Here is a 21,310-nt window from a genome sequence, read left to right on the forward strand (position 1 = left end):
AATATATTTTCTAATCTAATAGCCAAAATTTTACTAAAAATCTTAAAATCTTAAAATCCGTATTCAGCAAAGATATAGGATGCACATTCAGTAGGGTCTTTATCTTTTTTAAGAATTAAAGAAATAGAAGCTTCATAAAAAGATTGTGGTAGTTTGCCTATACTTAATGCATCTTTAAAAATTTTACAAAGCCAAGGAGAAAGTATGGAAGAAAAGGATTTAAAAAATTCTGCAGAAAAACCATCTGGACCCGAAGCTTTACCCGAGTTCATTGAAAAAATAGCCTTTTCTATTTCAGACTCCGTAATAGGTGTATCCAAAAATACACTATCCTCAACAGTTACTTTTGGAATATTCAATTTCCTTAAAAATTCATTCATTATAGAAGAGTCCTTAGTACATTCTGATTGATATAAGGAATTATAAAAATCTTGAAAGGCTTTATTTATCTCTTTATGATCAATCGTCAGAGTAACATCTTGTTTGCGAATCCTAGTAATCTGTCGCTTATCCGAAGCAATTTTCAATTGGTTAGCTAGTAATTTACCAGACTTATCTCCATATGTATAGAATTGAGCTTTCGATTTAATTAACTGACTTTCAATCGAGGAGGATAATAATAAACTATGCTCCATTTGAAGTTCCACTCTTTCTTTATAAAGTTCTTTACTAGGGGTCAATGAATAGATCTTGTCAATTGCCTTAATTTTATCAACTAATGTTAATATTTTAGAATTAGTTCGTTTCCTAACTCCAGCAAAATATGAAATTATCTGTCCACGAATATATGCCTTAAAAGTATCCCACAAAATTCCACTAGAGATCTCTGCTGTAGAATTTATTGAGAAAAACAAATCAATTTGCTGTTTAATAAAGTTGACAAAGTCAGAGTCCTGCAGTAAAACAGGATTAAACCTCCAACCTTTAGTACTAATATATGAATCCGTCATCTTAATAGATAACTTCAAAGGTGCATGATCAGATATAGTAATAGTCATATTTACAATCCATAACATTTGTAAGTAAATGCTGATCAATGAAAAAGTAATCAATTCTTGAGTAATTATGATACACATGGGAAAAGTATGAGAACTCTTTGTCATTAGGGTGTAAAAAATGCCAAATTTCACAAATAGCTGAATCAATCATAAAAGAATTAATAAGAGAAGCCGATTTATTCGGAAAAGTTTGAGTGGGCTTGGATCTATCCATCAAAGGGTTTAGACAACAATTAAAATCCCCGCCCATTATCAATCTATATTGATTCAGATTGGGAAAGGATGTAAATAAGCATTTAAAAAATTCAGGACAATCAGTATTTGGAGCATAAACATTAACTAAAACAACTTTTTGATTAAAAAGTAAACCAGTAATAAGCAAAAATCTACCTTGCGGATCTGAAATTGTTTCATGATGTATAAAAGCAGTTGATGAGTCTATAAAAATAGAAACACCTCTCACTTTGGCTTGCGAATTTGAGTGATACTGTTAGCCTTCCAAAACCTAAACAACCACTGACTTTCCACCTTCCTTACATGAGTCTCTTGTACAAAAATAACATTAGCATTCATTCTATGGAATACTTTGAATATATTGACTCTTATTCCCAACCCCACCCTCACCACTCTCTCTCAGATACACCGGAACTCTATTAGCTCTTATTCCCAACCCCACCCCCACCACTCTCTCTCAGATACACCGGTGACCTTATTGACTCTTATTCCCAACCCCACCCCCACCACTCTCTCTCAGATACACCGGTGACCTTATTGACTCTTATTCCCAACCCCACCCCCACCACTCTCTCTCAGATACACCGGTGACCTTATTGACTCTTATTCCCAACCCCACCCCCACCACTCTCTCTCAGATACACCGGTGACCTTATTGACTCTTATTCCCAACCCCACCCCCACCACTCTCTCTCAGATACACTGGTGACTTTATTGACTCTTATTCCCAACCCCACCCCCACCACTCTCTCTCAGATACACCGGTGACCTTATTGACTCTTATTCCCAACCCCACCCCCACCACTCTCTCTCAGATACACTGGTGACCTTATTGACTCTTATTCCCAACCCCACCCTCACAACTCTCTCTCAGATACACTGGTGACCTTATTGACTCTTATTCCCAACACCACCCTCACCACTCTCTCTCAGATACACTGGTGACCTTATTGACTCTTATTCCCAACCCCACCCTCACCACTCTCTCTCTCAGATACACTGGTGACCTTATTGACTCTTATTCCCAACACCACCCTCACCACTCTCTCTCAGATACACTGGTGATCTTATTGACTCTTATTCCCAACCCCACCCTCACAACTCTCTCTCTCTCAGATACACCGGTGACCTTATTGACTCTTATTCCCAACCCCACCCTCACAACTCTCTCTCAGATACACTGGTGACCTTATTGACTCTTATTCCCAACCCCACCCTCACCACTCTCTCTCTCAGATACACCGGTGACCTTATTGACTCTTATTCCCAACCCCACCCTCACAACTCTCTCTCAGATACACCGGTGACCTTATTGACTCTTATTCCCAACCCCACCCCCACCACTCTCTCTCAGATACACCGGTGACCTTATTGACTCTTATTCCCAACCCCACCCCCACCACTCTCTCTCAGATACACTGGTGACTTTATTGACTCTTATTCCCAACCCCACCCCCACCACTCTCTCTCAGATACACCGGTGACCTTATTGACTCTTATTCCCAACCCCACCCCCACCACTCTCTCTCAGATACACTGGTGACCTTATTGACTCTTATTCCCAACCCCACCCTCACAACTCTCTCTCAGATACACTGGTGACCTTATTGACTCTTATTCCCAACACCACCCTCACCACTCTCTCTCAGATACACTGGTGATCTTATTGACTCTTATTCCCAACCCCACCCTCACAACTCTCTCTCTCTCAGATACACCGGTGACCTTATTGACTCTTATTCCCAACCCCACCCTCACAACTCTCTCTCAGATACACTGGTGACCTTATTGACTCTTATTCCCAACCCCACCCTCACCACTCTCTCTCTCAGATACACCGGTGACCTTATTGACTCTTATTCCCAACCCCACCCTCACAACTCTCTCTCAGATACACCGGTGACCTTATTGACTCTTATTCCCAACCCCACCCCCACCACTCTCTCTCAGATACACCGGTGACTTTATTGACTCTTATTCCCAACCCCACCCCCACCACTCTCTCTCAGATACACCGGTGACCTTATTAACTCTTATTCCCAACCCCACCCTCACCACTCTCTCTCAGATACACTGGTGACTTTATTGACTCTTATTCCCAACCCCACCCCCACCACTCTCTCTCAGATACACTGGAACTCTATTAGCTCTTATTCCCAACCCCACCCCCACCACTCTCTCTCAGATACACCGGTGACCTTATTGACTCTTATTCCCAACCCCACCCTCACAACTCTCTCTCAGATACACCGGTGACCTTATTGACTCTTATTCCCAACCCCACCCTCACCACTCTCTCTCAGATACACCGGTGACCTTATTGACTCTTATTCCCAACCCCACCCTCACCACTCTCTCTCAGATACACCGGTGACCTTATTGACTCTTATTCCCAACCCCACCCTCACCACTCTCTCTCAGATACACCGGTGACTTTATTGACTCTTATTCCCAACCCCACCCTCACCACTCTCTCTCAGATACACTGGTGATCTTATTGACTCTTATTCCCAACCCCACCCCCACCACTCTCTCTCAGATACACCGGTGACCTTATTGACTCTTATTCCCAACCCCACCCCCACCACTCTCTCTCAGATACGCTGGTGACTTTATTGACTCTTATTCCCAACCCCACCCCCACCACTCTCTCTCAGATACGCTGGTGACTTTATTGACTCTTATTCCCAACCCCACCCCCACCACTCTCTCTCAGATACGCTGGTGACCTTATTGACTCTTATTCCCAACCCCACCCCCACCACTCTCTCTCAGATACGCTGGTGACTTTATTGACTCTTATTCCCAACCCCACCCCCACGACTCTCTCTCAGATACGCTGGTGACCTTATTGACTCTTATTCCCAACCCCACCCTCACAACTCTCTCTCAGATACACCGGTGACCTTATTGACTCTTATTCCCAACCCCACCCCCACCACTCTCTCTCAGATACACCGGTGACCTTATTGACTCTTATTCCCAACCCCACCCCCACCACTCTCTCTCAGATACACCGGAACTCTATTAGCTCTTATTCCCAACCCCACCCCCACCACTCTCTCTCAGATACAGCGGTGACCTTATTGACTCTTATTCCCAACCCCACCCCCACCACTCTCTCTCAGATACACCGGTGACCTTATTGACTCTTATTCCCAACCCCACCCTCACAACTCTCTCTCAGATACACCGGTGACCTTATTGACTCTTATTCCCAACCCCACCCTCACAACTCTCTCTCAGATACACTGGTGATCTTATTGACTCTTATTCCCAACCCCACCCCCACCACTCTCTCTCAGATACACCGGAACTCTATTAGCTCTTATTCACAACCCCACCCCCACCACTCTCTCTCAGATACACTGGTGACTTTATTGACTCTTATTCCCAACCCCACCCCCACCACTCTCTCTCAGATACACTGGTGACTTTATTGACTCTTATTCCCAACCCCACCCCCACCACTCTCTCTCAGATACACCGGTGACCTTATTGACTCTTATTCCCAACCCCACCCTCACCACTCTCTCTCAGATACACCGGTGACTTTATTGACTCTTATTCCCAACCCCACCCTCACAACTCTCTCTCAGATACACCGGTGACCTTATTGACTCTTATTCCCAACCCCACCCTCACAACTCTCTCTCAGATACACCGGTGACCTTATTGACTCTTATTCCCAACCCCACCCTCACAACTCTCTCTCAGATACACCGGTGACGTTATTGACTCTTATTCCCAACCCCACCCTCACCACTCTCTCTCAGATACACTGGTGACCTTATTGACTCTTATTCCCAACCCCACCCCCACCACTCTCTCTCAGATACACCGGTGACTTTATTGACTCTTATTCCCAACCCCACCCCCACCACTCTCTCTCAGATACACCGGTGACTTTATTGACTCTTATTCCCAACCCCACCCCCACCACTCTCTCTCAGATACACCGGTGACCTTATTGACTCTTATTCCCAACCCCACCCCCACCACTCTCTCTCAGATACACTGGTGACTTTATTGACTTTTACAAACATAAGCCAAAGTGGACATTGATATACAGGTAGCAGCCCACACAAAATGGTATTTGGCAAAGGCAAACCTGAGTGAAGAATATATTATTTTTTTTCCTAATTAAATACTACCTTTTGCTCCTTTTATAGTAGGAAAGGCTTTTCAAAATGGCACTGACCTTAAGAACCATCATCAGAGCCTGGAGACAGAACTTATTCAAATTGTCAGCCTAACGTGAGAGATTCTCCGACAGTGACAGGGATGTGGGGTGAACTGATGAGTTGAGCTTCTTGCTGGAGGACTGGAGGGCTAATGTGGACAACTTAACTTGATGCAAGATCAGTGGTGAACTATCACCAATCGTGTTCTTGTCGTGGACAAAGTTGCTGGGCTGTGGGGAAGGAATCAAGGGAGGGGAGCCATTGAAATGCTCCCAGAAAGGCCGGCACAGGTAGGCTGATCAAACTTGCTCCCCATCTCCCTGCACTGTGAGAGTCCATGGGCCTGGAATTTGACACAGGACAAATACACAAATAGCATAATTTGGAAAAAGATCTTTAGAACACAGAACAGTACAGCTCCAGAACTGACCCTTCAGCTGATAATGTTGTATGAGCTAATACAACTAGGGATTAAAATCCTACAAGACTAGTTCCTTCTGTTTACACAAGTCTGTATACTTTCAGCCTGCTGGATAGTCATGTGTTTATCTAAGAGTCTTTTAAATGCTTCTGTCGTACTTTCCCCCGCTACCAGCCCCTGGCAGTACATTCCAGACCCCAACACTCTCTGTGTAAAAAGCAGGCACACCTGTCTTGGACTTGTCCCCTCTCACCTTAAAGAAATGCCCTCTAGTATTAGACACTTTGACCCAGGGAAGAAGATGTTGGCTCTGTACTCTATCGATGCTCCTCACGAGAGAGCTGCGAGGAGAAACATTTTTCTACGTAAGTGGTTATCCTCTGAAACCTGCTCCAATATCGAGTAATATTGTATGTGTGTGTGTATGTATATATATCTTGTTTGATTAAGCATTCTTGTTTGCTTAAATAATTCATTACGGGTTATCTGTAAAATACGTTAACTGCATATGTCATCACACTACCGTGTGATACGTGTGTGGTAAGTGATAAGTTAACAAATTATGCTTGCATTCCCAGACTCCAGTATCTTTCTTTGAATTAGTTTAATATTTTGAAGTTACAAAGCATAACACTCCCAGAAAAGGCACTGGAAACATCATCAACAAGGGCTTAATAAGAACTAGCGATAATAACCTACAGGGTTACGAAGAAAGAGTTGGGAAATACATCTGATGGAATTTCACTCTTAGAAGCCAACACAGACTGATGAGCCAAATGACCTTCTTTTCAACAGTCTGTTGATTCTACGATAGGATTGATAGCAGGCCAGTCATCAGCAGAGTTTGCAGAGCTTTGCAGTATTGCTGTCAGCTACAATATCTTGACATGAACTGGTGAGTGAAAATTCAATGGCAATATATCTCAAAGATATAGGCTATGTTGGTTTTCATATCATTGGTCCCTCTGGAGACTCAAGACAGCCACAAGTAATATTCCTTGCTTCTGTTCTCCGTTAAAGGGTAGTGCCCTCTTCTGGAAATAGACCTCAGTTTCTTCAAAGTGACAGATTTCTATAGCAATCACTTACTCAAGGTAGGAGAGTTCTGGGCTGCACTTCAACACGCCCACAATCTGCATGTTATTTTATTTTTTACCAAACTTTACAGAAGACATAGCATACGTTCAGATTGAGTAGATGTACAGGACTCAGTTGATAAAACCCACAAGTGTCATGAGGTTCATGCGCTCATTACATCACGGGCACATCCCTCCCCACTATTGGTAATATCTACAGGAGGCGCTGCCTTGGCAAAGCAAAATCCATCATCAAAGATATCCACCACCTGGGCCATGCCATCTACCATCTAGCAGGAAAACACAACGCCTCAGGTCCCCACACCAGCAGGTTCAAGAATAGCTACTTCTCTTGAACCAGTCAATTCTTGAAGCAAACGACACAACCCTACTCACAACGGCTTAGTCACACTATGACCTCATTGATCACTTTGCACTAAAATAAACTTCGCTTTTTTATTCTAATTGTGTACTTGTAAAAGATGTGCAGTATATAATTTATGTTTTTTTCCAGTGAATGCTGCTTCTGTGATGCTATATGCCTTTGATGATGCTACAAGTAAGTCTTTCGTTGCATCTGTGCACATGGCAATGAACTTGACTTTGACTTTGAATTCCAGAACTTCCTTTGGCCAAGGAAGCCAAAGGTTCTATCACTCGCTGTAAAGTGATAAAAATTAACTGACCACAATTGAGGAGTACAGATTTCTCAGAAGGTAAGGAATTGGATAGGCAAGTGGTGTGTGCCTGATCTCATTGCAAGTGGATTTGAATACAAGACTGATGTACAGAATCACAGAGTGAAATGGCATGGAATCAAGCTCTATGAACCAACTCATTCATGCCGAACTAGGTGCCTTCGTTCGTTAGTCCACTTGTTTTTACCTCTCTGAAACTTTCCACGTATCTGTGCAGATAGAACCCTGGTGAGACCAAACCTCAAATACCTTTGACAAGGCATCTCAATTTGAAAAACTGACTGTACGTTTTTACACAGATCCTGCCTGAGCTGTGTGTTTTCATTTCAGATTTCCAACATCTGCAAATTAATTTGATTTCCATTTACTCTGGAATACAGGAATAGCCTCCATACATAAAGAGAATATAACTAAAGATTATTACATAATTCATGTGGTTAAGCTAGAGAGTACAGGAAGGATTCACAAGACTGCTGGTTTGAGTTCTAAAGAGAGATTTGATAGTCTGGGACAGGTTTTCTTGGAACGTAGGAGACTGACGGGTGAACTTAGAGAGGTTTACAAAATTGCAAGGTGCATAGATAAGGTGAAAGGTCACAATCTTAGTCCAAAACTAACAGATATAGGTTTAAGGTGAGAGGGGAAAGGCCGTGGGAGATCTGAGGGGCAGGTTTTCATGCAGAGGCAGGTGGAATCTATGAATTGAGCTGCCAGAGGAAGGAGTCAATTGATGTACAACAAAAACATTTAAAAGGATGTGGACATGTGAAATGAAGTGGTAGAGCAGGATACGATTACATTTAAAAACATTAGACAGATTCATGAATAGGAAAGATTTAGAGGGTTATGGGCCAACTGCAGGCAAATATGTTTAACATAGATAGGCATTTGGGTTAGCATAGAAGAGATAGGCCAAAGGACCAGTTTCTGTGCTGTATAATATGAAGATATAATTGTGATGGACAAAGATTCACCAGATTGATTCCTGGGATAGAAATAATTTAATCATACAAGCAAAGGTTAAGGGGGCAAGACCTGCTCTCTCTAGGATAATGAGACTAAAGTTCAAGCTCAAGTTGAATTGTCATTCAACCCTAAAAAGGAGTACAAATACTGCCAAATGAGGAGCATTCCTCTGGGGCCAAGGTGCAAAACAGAGTATCAGCTTATCTTCAACCAAGTGGTTAATGGAGGCCAGCACCGAGGCGAGGAGCTAGCCCCCAGCCCATCTCTAAAACACTGCCTCCAAGGTCTGCTTCCCTGGGAGGCTGCAGCAGGCCACCCGTGGTATGAGAGCCTGGTCTGTGCAACAACTCAGGCCATGCAGCCATCAATGAACCAGTGAAATGGGTTTGGAGTATTCTGCACTACCAACAGTGTCTTGTAATCATAAGAAAGGCATCCAAGACAATCATTTGCTCCATGCATCGCTCCTGCACACTGCTCCTGATGTCTTCTCAACATCCAACAGCGTCTTCACGAAAATGATGCAAAGTCCAACAATTACACCTTTGTTTGGACTTGGGCAGGCTGCTGCAACTCTGCATGCCAACATCTTACTGGGAGATTGAAGGTTATGTTTATTTGTCACATTACATTGAAACATTCAATAAAACACATCAGATCTCATTGGGATGCACAAAGATTGTCAACAGGCTTGAAAGGTTTGATGTGGAGTTGCAGGACTTTCCACCCCATGTCTTCAAAGTCAAGACAGAGGACACCCAGATAAACATGCATTTCTCTCGTTGCTAGACAGTGTTGCCTTAGTATTAACTGCATCATGGTTGGGAAACAATAAAGAGCAAGGCTATAGATTGTGAGGTCAAGAGTCCATCTTCTCAATGCTAGAAAGCAATGCAAAGCATCATGAAGAAAAAAAATTGTTATCAGTGGAAGAAGATTCAATAGGAGTTTTCAGAGGAGAACTTGATAAATAGCTGGATGCAAAATATGTCAGTCTCTGTGTGGACAAGATGCTGGTTGTCTCTGGCTCAGTATCTCTCTCTCTCTCGTTCTAAGAAAATAAAGAATAGTTGACAACTCAAATGATCAAAATTTTATTTTGAAAAATAACATGGCTTTGTCTGCAGCGAAGGAGAATGCTTTTTGAATTTCTACAGGGATTGGTTGAGTTTCTGGTAGCGTCTACGTTGAATTAATATATTGACAACACAGTGAACAACTGCTCACATGCTACTTTGTTTAATGAAGTATCAAACTTTGTTAGATTAAATTAAATTAAATTAGATTCTTATTGCCATATTTACTGAGGTACAGAAAAAAATTTCATTTTGCATGTGTTCCAAACAGATTTATTTTTACATCACTGCACCAAGATAGAAAGGCTTTTTAACCTTCTGCTTATTGGGAGTGGGAGAAGAGAGAATGTCCAGGTTGGCGGGGGTCTTTGATTTCGTTTGCTGCTTTACAGAAACGGTGAGAAATATAGGCAGAGACATGGAGGTGAGGCTGGCTTCTGTGACGTGAACTCTGCCGCTTCTTGCATTCTGGGCCAGTGTAGTTGCCATACAAGCCATGAAATAGTTTTATACCCTCAAAGCTAATAAATAAGCTTCAAGACATTGGCCTTAACACATCCTTGTGCAATTGGATCCTTGATTTCCTCACTTGCAGACCCCAGACAGTTCGGTTTGGCAACAACATCTCCTCCACGATCTCCATCAGCACAGGTGCATCACAAGGCCGTGTGCTTGGTCCCCTGCTCTACTCGCTTTACACTTATGACTGTGGGGCTCCAATGCCACATTCACGTTTGCTGATGATGGCACTGTTGTAGGCTGAATCAAAGGTGGTGATGAATCAGCTTGTAGGAGGGAGATTGAGAACCTGGCTGAGTGGTGTCATAACAACATCCACTTCCTCAATGTCAGCAAGACCAAGGAGCCAAATATTGACTTCAGGAGGAGGAAACCAGAGGTCCACGAGTCAGTTCTCATCAGAGGATCAGAGGTAGAGAGGGTTAGCAATTTTAAATTCCTATGTGTAACTTCGGAGGACCTGTTTTGGGCCCAGCATGTAAATGCATGTCATGGCCCAGTCCAAAGTCCGCATTCTGGTTCATGTTCTGGTCTGCAGGCTCCGGTCTCTGGGTCCTCCGACTGTCCCTTGTTTCAGCTGGACTCAAGCATTTGCACCTGATGCTCATCTTGTTGGCTGGGAATATAAGTGGCTCTGGGATTGAGTGTAGTTGGGTGGGGTTGTCTTGTCAGTCCTTGCTTGGAGTAACTCACCGGTGGAAGGCTAGTTCATTCTGTGAGTTATGGATTTGGCTGTTCCATAACCTGCTGAGGTTACCGGCCTCCTTGAGTCTTGGAGCCACCCCAGACCAAGCTCCCTTCCTGTCCCTCGCCTCTATTGGGTTGTGTCCCATGTCCTGCCCAGGAATCTATCTCCAAGTCCTCCAGGATCTCCAAGGTCTCTGAGAACTCCAAGTCTCCAACTCCTAGAACCCAGGACTTGTCACGTCTTCACCTGGTTTGAGGGTCCGAGCCCAAGTCAAGGCCCAGGCTCTGGGTCCGTGTCCAGTCTCGAGTCGGAGCCCACCCCAGGCTCCTTGTTCCTAGTCCCTTGTCCCGGTCCTGCTTCCCCAGCCCTGTCTGTGACCTGTCCTGTCCTTTAGTTTTGTTCTGTCCTGTTCCTAGTACTTCAGTATCTGCGTCCTGCATTTGGGTCCAGTCTCAATGCCCCCCATATGACAGTGCAATTATGAAGGAAGCACAACAGTGCCTCTACTTCCTTTAGAGTTTGAGAAGATTCGGCAAGACATTTAAAACTTTGACAAATTTCTCTAGATACGGAGTGGAGAGTATATTGACTGAATGCATCACAACCTGGTATAGAAACACCAATGCCCTTGTACAGAAAATCCTCACCACTGAGCACATCTACATCAAACACTGTCAGAGGAAATCAGTACCCATCATCAGGGACACCCACCACCCAGGATGTGCTCTCTTCTTGCTGCTGCCATCAGGCAGAACATACAGGAGCCTCAGGGCTCACTCCACCAGGTTCAGGAACAGTCTGTACCCCTCAACCATCAGGCTCTTGAACCAAAGGGGATAACTCCACTTAACTTCATTTTCCCCATCACTGCAATGTTCCCACAACTTACGGTCTCACCTTCAAGGACTCTTCATCTCATGGTCTCAATATTTATTGCTTATTTATTTATTATTATTGTTTCTTTCTTTTTGTATTTGCACGGTGTTGTCCTTTGTACACTGGTTGAACTCCCAAGTTGATGCAGTCTTTCATTGATTTTGCAATGGTTATTATTCTTTTATGGATTTATTGAGTATGCCCACAAGAAAATTAATCTCAGGGCTCTATATAGTGACATATATGTACTTTAATAATAAATTTACTTTGATGCATCGAGATGCCTTCTATTGTGTATCTGTAAAGTTTATTCGAGGTCCAAAAGGACATGTCAAATTTCTTCAGTCTCCTGAGCAAGTACAAACACTAGTGCACTTCCTTGGCCGCAGCATCAAGGTGGTTGGGCCGAGACAGGCTATTTATTGCTGATGTTCACTCCAAAGTACTTGAAGCCTTCATCCTCTCAACCTCAGCACTGCCAATGCTGTCAAACTGTCAATGAGAAAGTACAGATTTGAAAGGCTGAATAGCATCCTTTTATTGATGATGTTGTAGCGGTGTGCTACACGCAGCGCTAAAATAGCGACACGGAGTCAGTAAACTGCAATCAAAGATAATTTTATTTGAACTTCACAGCCTTGCTTTAAAGCCTCCCTCATCCCGCCCTCCCCAGGCGCGGATGCTGTAAGGGGCACGTACTCACAAACCCCCGCAGGCTTTTCCCTTTGTAGCAGACCTGGCCTTTGTGCCAGCGCGCTGGCTATTTGTGAGCCGGTTCGAGTGCGCTAGGAAGTGGGTCGCCACAATGTGATATTTGATTGGGCCGACCAAATCTGCATAAACTTTCAAATGTCATGCCAATAACTCATTCCTTCATTTCTACATTTCTCATCCAAGTTTATAAAATATTGTTTTGACAGGTATAGCATGAGTTGTATGAATGGTCAGGTTTGCATAGTGCTGGTTAACCAGCAACTCACCACAAGGAGAAATAAGAGGAGACAAAAAAAGACGATGGCGCCTTAAATGAATATCAGATGGTTCAGACTTCATCTTGGACTTTATTGTTTTTCCTGCAGTGCACTTCCTCTAGCTGGTACACTTCTTTCTGCATTATTGTTGTTTTGTTTTGTCCTACCTTAATGCACCATCGTAATGAATTGACCTGTCTGAACTGCATGCAAGACAATCATTTCACTATATCGTAGTACATGTGACAATGAACTATGGCAAAACCAACATACGGGAGCTAAAGGGTATCGATGGAACTCACATCTAGTGTTCTATAAGGCTCCATGCTTCCGACTTCAACATCTCATTATATCACACACAGCCAGTGTCAAATACACTACCCTCCTGCATTGGAAACAGGGGATTCAATTACAGGCTCACACCTGACTCCCCTAAGTGCATCTGATGGAATATTCTTGTCTCAAACATTGCTACCAGCCTGCAGCCGTTTCTGTCATTGAGACAGCAGTAACTGAAAGCTATGTGTTACAATAAGCGTCTGACAAGGTCACCGAGATTTATACCTCACTCTCCGTATCTGGCATTTTATACGGCATGAACTCAATACAGACACCTAAATTATCAGAAGAAGCGCGTCAGAACCTTGTGGCATTGTGTAACTCAAGAATAAAAGATTTGAAAATAACACCTCAAACATTTATTTAGAAGCAGAGAAAGATTCATTTGGCAACAATCAATATTTCACACCTTACTCTGTGGGTTTCACACTGAGCTCCCATGAGTGGCTTAGACTCTGTTTGCGTTCCAATCATAAAGGCAACGCACAGGCACTGCTCTCGTCCCAGGCAAGAAGACAAAATTGAATTGTGTTTGGCTACAGTGAGGAGCAACGCCTCATCTTCCTTTTGAGCTGTCCCTAATCTGGTGGTACGAACATCAATTTTTCTAACTTCCAGCAAACACTCCCCTCTATTTTATCCCTCTCGCTACCCCCATTGTTGTTAAATCTTGTTATCCTGTCACGCCGTCTCCTTTTCTCCCCCACTCTCATGATTTGCCCATCACTTCCCTCTAGTTCCCCACCTCCTTCCCTTTACTCCACTGCCCTCTTCTATCCGATCCCTTCTTCTTCAGCCTTCTACCTCTTCCACCCATCCCCTGCCAGCGTCTTAGGCTATCTCCACTTGCCCACCCACATGCCCGCCCCCTCACTCCTCACATATCGCCAGCTAGCTTCTCTTTCTCCCTCTCCATGTTCTCTTATTCCAGCTTTATCCCCCTTCCTTTCCAGTCCTGATGAAGGTCGTCCGCCCAAAATATTGACTATTTATTCCCCTCTCTAGGTGCTGCCTGAATTACTGAGCTCCTCCAGCATTTTGTGTGCATTGCACATCCCAGGAATTTGCCCAGATAATTCCATACATAATTCATCTTATGTTGAATGCCTTGAATTTGTGCATTGTGAACTAAATCATTATGCAGACCATGTCCTTTCCTTCCCATGTGTTTGAAAACCAAGAGGGTTTGAAAATTAAATACATAATATGGAAGATTAAACTGTTGGTCTTATCAGTGAAACACCGCATGCATACGCAAAAACATTGTGTATGTGTAGAATGAATTTCTCTCTTAATGAATCAGCCTGATAATTATACCAGCCTAAACAATGTGTTGGTTTAATTCTATATTTGAACTGTTGGGATAGCTGAATACAGACAAGAACACATTTAGAAACCCTTCTCGAGTTGTTGCAATTATCTGTTCTTTAGGCAATTAGCGATAATTTATCTTTCTATAGAGGGATCTGAATAACATTAGGGAAAAATCTCATAAGTGCTATTGTCTTGATGTACGAGGTGACAGTTTATGGGGATAATTCTTGTTTTAGTGAGTTGGCTTCATGCATCAATCAACCTTTCAAGCCAGGCAGCATCTATGGAGGGAAATGAACAAAAAACAAAAATTCTGCCCGAGATCTCTCAGCAGGACTTTCTAGTCCCGATGAAGGGTCCCAGCCTGAAATATCAGCTGCTTATTCCCCTTCGTAGACGGTGCCTGATTTGCTGAGCTCCTCCAGCATTTTTTCTGTGCATTGCTCAAGATTTCCAGCATCTGCAGAATTTCTTGTGTTTTCAAGCTTTAGAAGTGTTAATAAGTAGCTATTCTCTGCAAAGAATGAGAAACCTTTTGCAGCTTTCATGGTGTTATAGAGCTACACAGCACAGAAAAAGCTCTTTAGCACAACTCATCCCTGCCAACATAGAAATCTATCAAGACTAGTCCTGCACCTCTGCATTTGGCACATATCCCACTAAAGCACACCTGTCCAAATGTCCTTTAAGCATTGCACCTGTACCCACTACACCTGCTCCCTCTGGCAGCTCACCAACCTCCACGTGCAAAATATGATTCTCAGATCTCTCTTAAACAGTTCCCCTCTCAGCTCAACCCTATGTAGGACTAGGGTGTAGAATTGTTAGGGATGTAGAAATGTTCATTCTTTGCTCATTTACACTTAATAAAATTGCTAACAATATTTTTATGCCACATTCTTGACTTCCAAAGAACCTCTGGATTGCAAAAGCATCAGAATCCAGCACCTGGGCTCTCCAGTTTTAGACCCTGCTACCTGAGTAAAAGATGGTGATTATCCTATTTACCTATTCTTCTCACATTTTAAATAGCCCTATGTAAGCCTTGGTTTACATCTTTACTGTTATGCCATAGGTATTTCTGAAAGAGCTGTCTGTTCTGCGTTCAGCCTGTTTGGGTTATTGTTGAAGGTAAGGGATGATGGGGAATGTGTGCCATCCAATTAGCAGGAGGTCTTACTTGGTTGGCCTTGGGCTTTTGTTCGAGAGGAGATGAAGGGAGAAGACGCTGGGGAGAACCGTTTGTAGGATGGATTGCGAGTGACAATCGGAAGGTGGCGTGTGCTTTCACGTTGACCAAGGACCCAGTGTGTGAGTGACAGAGAAGTTCAAGATGAGCTCCAGCTTGTGCACATTTGACTGTTTAATTAGAATGGTCCCTTTTCCTTTGTTATTCTTTACTAACTCTTTAGTTAAGATTCATAAATATAATTCCTTTAATCGTATGCAGTGTACTGTCTGTTATTTCATGGCATTAATTTGTAACAGGGTAGCAAGTGACACAGCATCCACACAAACAGGGGGTTTGGGGTGGGCTTAGACCTCTATCTCACACTTTTATCTGGGCTGGAGATTGTCTTCCCTGGACTTACACAGCCAAGGAAATCAGAACGTTTCATTGTGGGGGCTCGTCCGGGATCGATTTTGTTGGATGCTGTGTGATTGCCCTGAGCATTGATCCAGTGGGCTGTGGGTTTAAGTCTGTGTTAAATTATGGTTCAGTAAAGTAATTACAATACATGCTGCAAGGGTGGAGTGGAAGTTTGATGAAATGGCAGGCAAAGACTTTGTTCTCGTTCAGACTACAGTGAAACTGCCTGGTACCACTGGGACCCCAGGAAAGGGGGCCTTGGGCTGTCCGTACTTCCTGGGAGGAGGAGAGTGAAGGTGAGTGTGTGGAATCAGAAGCCGAGTTTCCCGTGGCTGGAGGCGGAGACTTTAAAAACAAGCTGCTCTGGCTTCTGCAGAGTGAGGGGAAGGAGTGGTCTGATGTAGGAGGTCTAATGAGTCCTCCAGTGAGGGGAGAGCATTCTGAGTTGGTAACAGCCCTTCCCTCCCTGGAGAATAGATGTCAAAATGCCCAGGTTCAAAGTCCCAGCTATCGTAGGCTCAGCCTGTTCTCAGGAACAAAGCCCACCCCTAAAGCTGAAGAGGAGTATGAGACTTGGGCAGAGCAGACCTCTCAGTGGCTGGATGAGGGGTAGTGCCCTCAAGATGAAAAAAGACAGCAATTGGTTGAAAGTTTGAAGGGGCCAGCTGTTGACATAGTGAGACCCTTAAAGACTCAGAACCCCGTTGCTACCTCTGTGGCCTACATACAAGCACTAGAAAGGGTGTTTGGCGCAAGAGGAAGCCCATTGGAGCTTATGACGGGGTTTCAGAACATGTTTCCGGAGAAGAGAGAGAAACTCTCTGCCTACATTTTTCGGCTAGAGGCGTAGCTAAATTGCTTGCGGCGTAGAGGGACTGTTCAAAGGGCTGAAGTGAATCAGTTAAGAACGGACCAAGTGACGAAATCGCCTGGGGTCTCGTAAGACACTCACCCCCCTCCCTTGTTTGTCAAGCTGATCAGAGAAGTAAGAGAGGAGGAGAATGTGATGGAGGCGCAGGAGGCCTTCATCAGCAGGGTACGGTCCTCGGTAGTGATCCCCTTGGCTGGGGTGACCACTAATAATCCACCCCGGGGAGCGGTGAAGGAGCCCGTGGCAGAGTTTAGGACTGAGATGACCCGGTTATTATCAGTGGGAGCATCTCCACCCCGATCCACCCCCCCCCCCGTACAATAGAGCCGATGGGGAGGCAGACCCCTAAGGGAATGGACTACGCAGAGGGCTGCTAGTGGCCGGGGTCCCGCGAGAAGGGGAGCGGCCGCTATTGTCTGTTATAACTGTGGTGAAGAGGGACCCTTCAGGCGGGAGTCTGAACGAGGGGAAACCCCTCGGAGAATGAGCCCCCAGGTACCGAAGCAGAGAGACCCAGTGAGGGAACGGCCTAGCATCTCGGAAAGAACACATTCCAGCAATATATCAGGGAACACCCTAAAGCAAAAAACCCTATTTCTGAAGCCTTAGTGGGGCCAAGCTCCAGTGTATCGGTACAGATTGAATGTATTTATGCTAGAGCCATAATTGTCACCGGCTCTCAGGTTGTTCTGCTGCACCGTTCGTTTTACAGCCGGCCTTTGATGCATTTGCCATTGACGCCACTCGGTGCACTAGAGATCTAGTTACTTGTCATTGAAGCTGGGGCTTCCAGAGGCAGATGTGGGGGTAGCTGAGCTCCTTCACACATTAGTGCTGGTTTGTCCAGACCCGGTAGAGAGGGATGAAGCTTCAGTTCTCGTGGGGAGGAATACTCCCATTGTAAATAGCTTAGTGGGAGCCTGCAAGGAGTAAGTTGGAGAGAGCTTTCTGAAAACATTGAACATTCACCCTGTGTTCTGAGATGCTTTTGAGGAAGTGAATGGCTGCAATGGGCTGGATGATGTGTGGTTCACCCAGTCAAAACCAGTCGTGTTACAGCCTGGAGAAGTAGTGAGAGTGACAGGAAACTCCAAATTTCCCAGAATGCCTGAGGCCAAGACCACATGGATGTTCCGGAAGACCTCGGAGTCACACTTACCTGCAGGGGTACTGATGAGGCCCAAACTGCAGAAGCCCTCAGTTGTACAGGTGAACAGGATGACAGTGAGTGTCAGGAATACTTTGGAGCGGGAGGTCACCCTTAAGGAGGTCACCCTGGCTATGCCAATGGTACACCTCTTCCCAGTAAAGGTAATGTTTAGTGTCCCCGTGGGACAAGCCAGGGAGAGACTCTCTCCAAAAAGAGGAAAGATAACTGCTGAGTCATTCAACTTTGGGGGCTCACCGGTACCTAGAGGTTGGAAGAAGAGGTTGATAGAGGAAATGTTGAAGCTGGAAGATGTCTTTTCTACCGACCAGTTTGATGTGGGTTGTTCCAAGAGCACTCACCTCACCATCCAGGTAACAGAGGACAGCCCATTCAGAGAAAGGTCGCGGTTACTGGTGCCTGCAGAGGTGGAGGACGTTCGGCAGCATCTGGAGGAAACTGCAATCATCACTGAGTCCAGAAGCCCTTACACGTCTCCAATAGTGGTGGCCAGGAAGAAGAATGGGAATGTATGGATGTGGGTGGTCTATCAGACTCTGAACAGGCATATAGTCCCTGGCCAGTATACAGTCCCGAGAACTGAGGACACACTGGCCTGCCTGAATGGTGCAATGTGGTTCAGTGTGCTGGACTTGAGGAGTGGGTATTACCAGACACCCATGGGTGAGGCTGATAAAGAGACTAATCTGAAGTGAGTTTGATACGTGAAGGGAGCTGAAAAAGGCTTATGAATTAGCTGAGGTCTTGGCTGCCAAGCAGAATCAAGGAAATAACAGGAGGTATGATCAAAAAGTTAGTTTCTCCCAACTCATGCCTGAAGACTGGGTCCTCATAAAGAATTTGGGGTTACCTGGAAAGCATAAGATGGCTGATCCCTGGATGGCTACGCCCTATGTAGTGGAGAGTCAGATGCCAAATGTACCAGTGTTTCAAGTGAGACCAGAGGACGGGAATGGGCCTGTCAAGATTCTCCATCGGAACCACCTTCTATCTCTGGGATAAGAGGTGCGTGTTGACCCAGAGCCTGACCTGGGTCCTACACGTAGTAAGAGGACTCTGCGGTGATGTGGAGAGACTGAAGGATCAGCAGCAGGAAAGATTATACCGGCCCCCACCACTGAATGAGATACGAACTCAGAGGATGAGGAAAGGGTAGTGTGCTGCCTTTTGCTAACTCCCCACTACTTGACGAGGAGATTCCCAACCCTTCTCACGCTGAGGCAGGTGATATCGGGCGGACTATCTGTGGACAGGCAGGTTTGCAGCTGGACTACGAAGTGGAGGGGGGAGGGTGCTGGGCTCTAAAGTAACTGGGAATGAAGCTGAGCTCAGCCAAGTGGCAGAGGGACTTGCGTTGTCGGAAGGCACGAGTAATAGACCAGGGGAGACCTCACCATGTAGACCAGAAGTATCCCAAGGAATGCCTGAAACTGAAGATGTAGATGATGGGATATGAAGGTCTCAAAGAGTCAGGAGACCCTTGGTGGCTGGCTTATGTAGCACCAGGGGAACAGAGCACTATTCCCCTAGTGAGATATGTCACTGCCATTTACAAATGGATTAGAGGTTCTGACATCACAAAATGTCTTTGAAAACAGTGTTATTAATGACTGGATGACAAATTATTTCAAAGTCAAGAGGACATGACTATTTGTGGTGGGGGGGGGGGGTGGAGTGTAATACCCTGGTTCACATCTTTACTGTTCTGCTGTATATATTTCATTTTGGCAGTTCTGTAAGAGCTGCTTGTTTCCAGTTTGCTCCGTTTCAGCCTGTTTGGATTATTGTTGAAGATGTGGGATGTTGGAATGTGTGCCATCCAATTAGCGGGAGGTTTTACTTGGTGAGGGACAGTAAGGTTGGTCTTGGGCTTTTGTTCCAGAGGAGATGAAGAGAGAAGACGTTGGGGAGAACCGGTCGTAGCGTACGATCCGGTGGGAGACCTGCTTGCTCGAGATGGATAGTGAGTGACGTTTGGAAGGTGCTATGTGTTTTCATATTGACCGAGGGCCCAGCGCGAGAGTGACGGAGGAGTTCAAGATGAGCTCCAACTTATGCTCATTTGACTAGAATGGGCCCTTTTCTTTTTGTTATTCTTTGCTAACCCTTTAGTTAAGATTCACAAAATTAATTCCTTTAATCGTATGCAGTGTAGTGTCTGTTATTTAGAGGCATTCATTTGTAACAGGGTAGCAAATGACACAGGATCCACACAAGCGCGCCTCAATCTCACTCAGGACAGGAGATTGTTTTCCCTAGACTTACTCAGCCGAGGAAACCTATAAGGCCTACCCTCAATCTCATACCCTCCAGGGAAATAAAAGAACTGGCCTTTCCAGTCTTTCCTTATAACGTAAGCCTTCCACTTCTGACATCATCCTTGATTATCTTGTTTCCTGCATCTTTATCTTGCCCTTTCAGGATGTCCCATCGTGCATTACTTTCAAAAACGAGCCCCATCAGTCTATGCTGCCTGTAGCTCCTGGCCCACACTAATAATGGAGTCCTCCGAAGCAGCGGACATTGTAGAATAGTGGCTATCATAACGCTTTACAGGGCCAGTGACCAGTGTTCAATTCCCGCAGCTGTCGGTAAGGAGTTTGGACGTTCTCCCCCATGACCATGCGGATTCCCTCCAGGTGCTCTGGTTTCCTCCCACATTCCCTCCCAAAGACGCACGGATTAGGGTGAGTAAATTGCAGGCACAGGAAGTATGACAAAACTGTCTCCAGCATGGCCCCTGACTGTTGGTCATTGGCGCAAACAATGCATTTCACTGTGTGTTTCAAGGTACGTGTGACAAATAAAGCCAACCTCTTCAAATATCAAACCATTCCACTATCAGCCAGCTTTTCAGGCTCCCATTAAATATGAGTAACAGAATGTGTTCTCGCCAGCAATACCTCCCTCTTATATGTCAACTGATCTCTTTGGGAAGCTGATATTTTCAGGGCATCAACACATCCTTTTCTCCTCCCGAAGTTGAGTACTTCACCCCAGGTCATGAAAGAGGAAACTGCCTAAGCTGCTGCTGTAAGAGTTTGCCTGGTACAGTTTAAATTAGCAGCATCCCCACACGGCAGTTCATTGAAAGAGAAGCTGAGCCAACTTGCTGACAAGTGCCAGAGGGGAAAGATTCAAATCAAATCCCCTAGCAACAGCGTAAATCCCTGGAGTACTGGCAAAGGCAGCTTTGAGAAGCAGTGCTCCTTTCTGCCAACCTGCGAAAGTCTCACGTCAAAGCTGCAGCGAACAGCAAGGGAAATAAATAATCCTTTCAAAGTGAATTATCTCAGCCCAAATTCAGATCTGCTGCTAAC

This window comes from Hemitrygon akajei, chromosome 9 (genome assembly GCF_048418815.1).
Source record: "Hemitrygon akajei chromosome 9, sHemAka1.3, whole genome shotgun sequence".
Taxonomy (NCBI): domain Eukaryota; kingdom Metazoa; phylum Chordata; class Chondrichthyes; order Myliobatiformes; family Dasyatidae; genus Hemitrygon; species Hemitrygon akajei.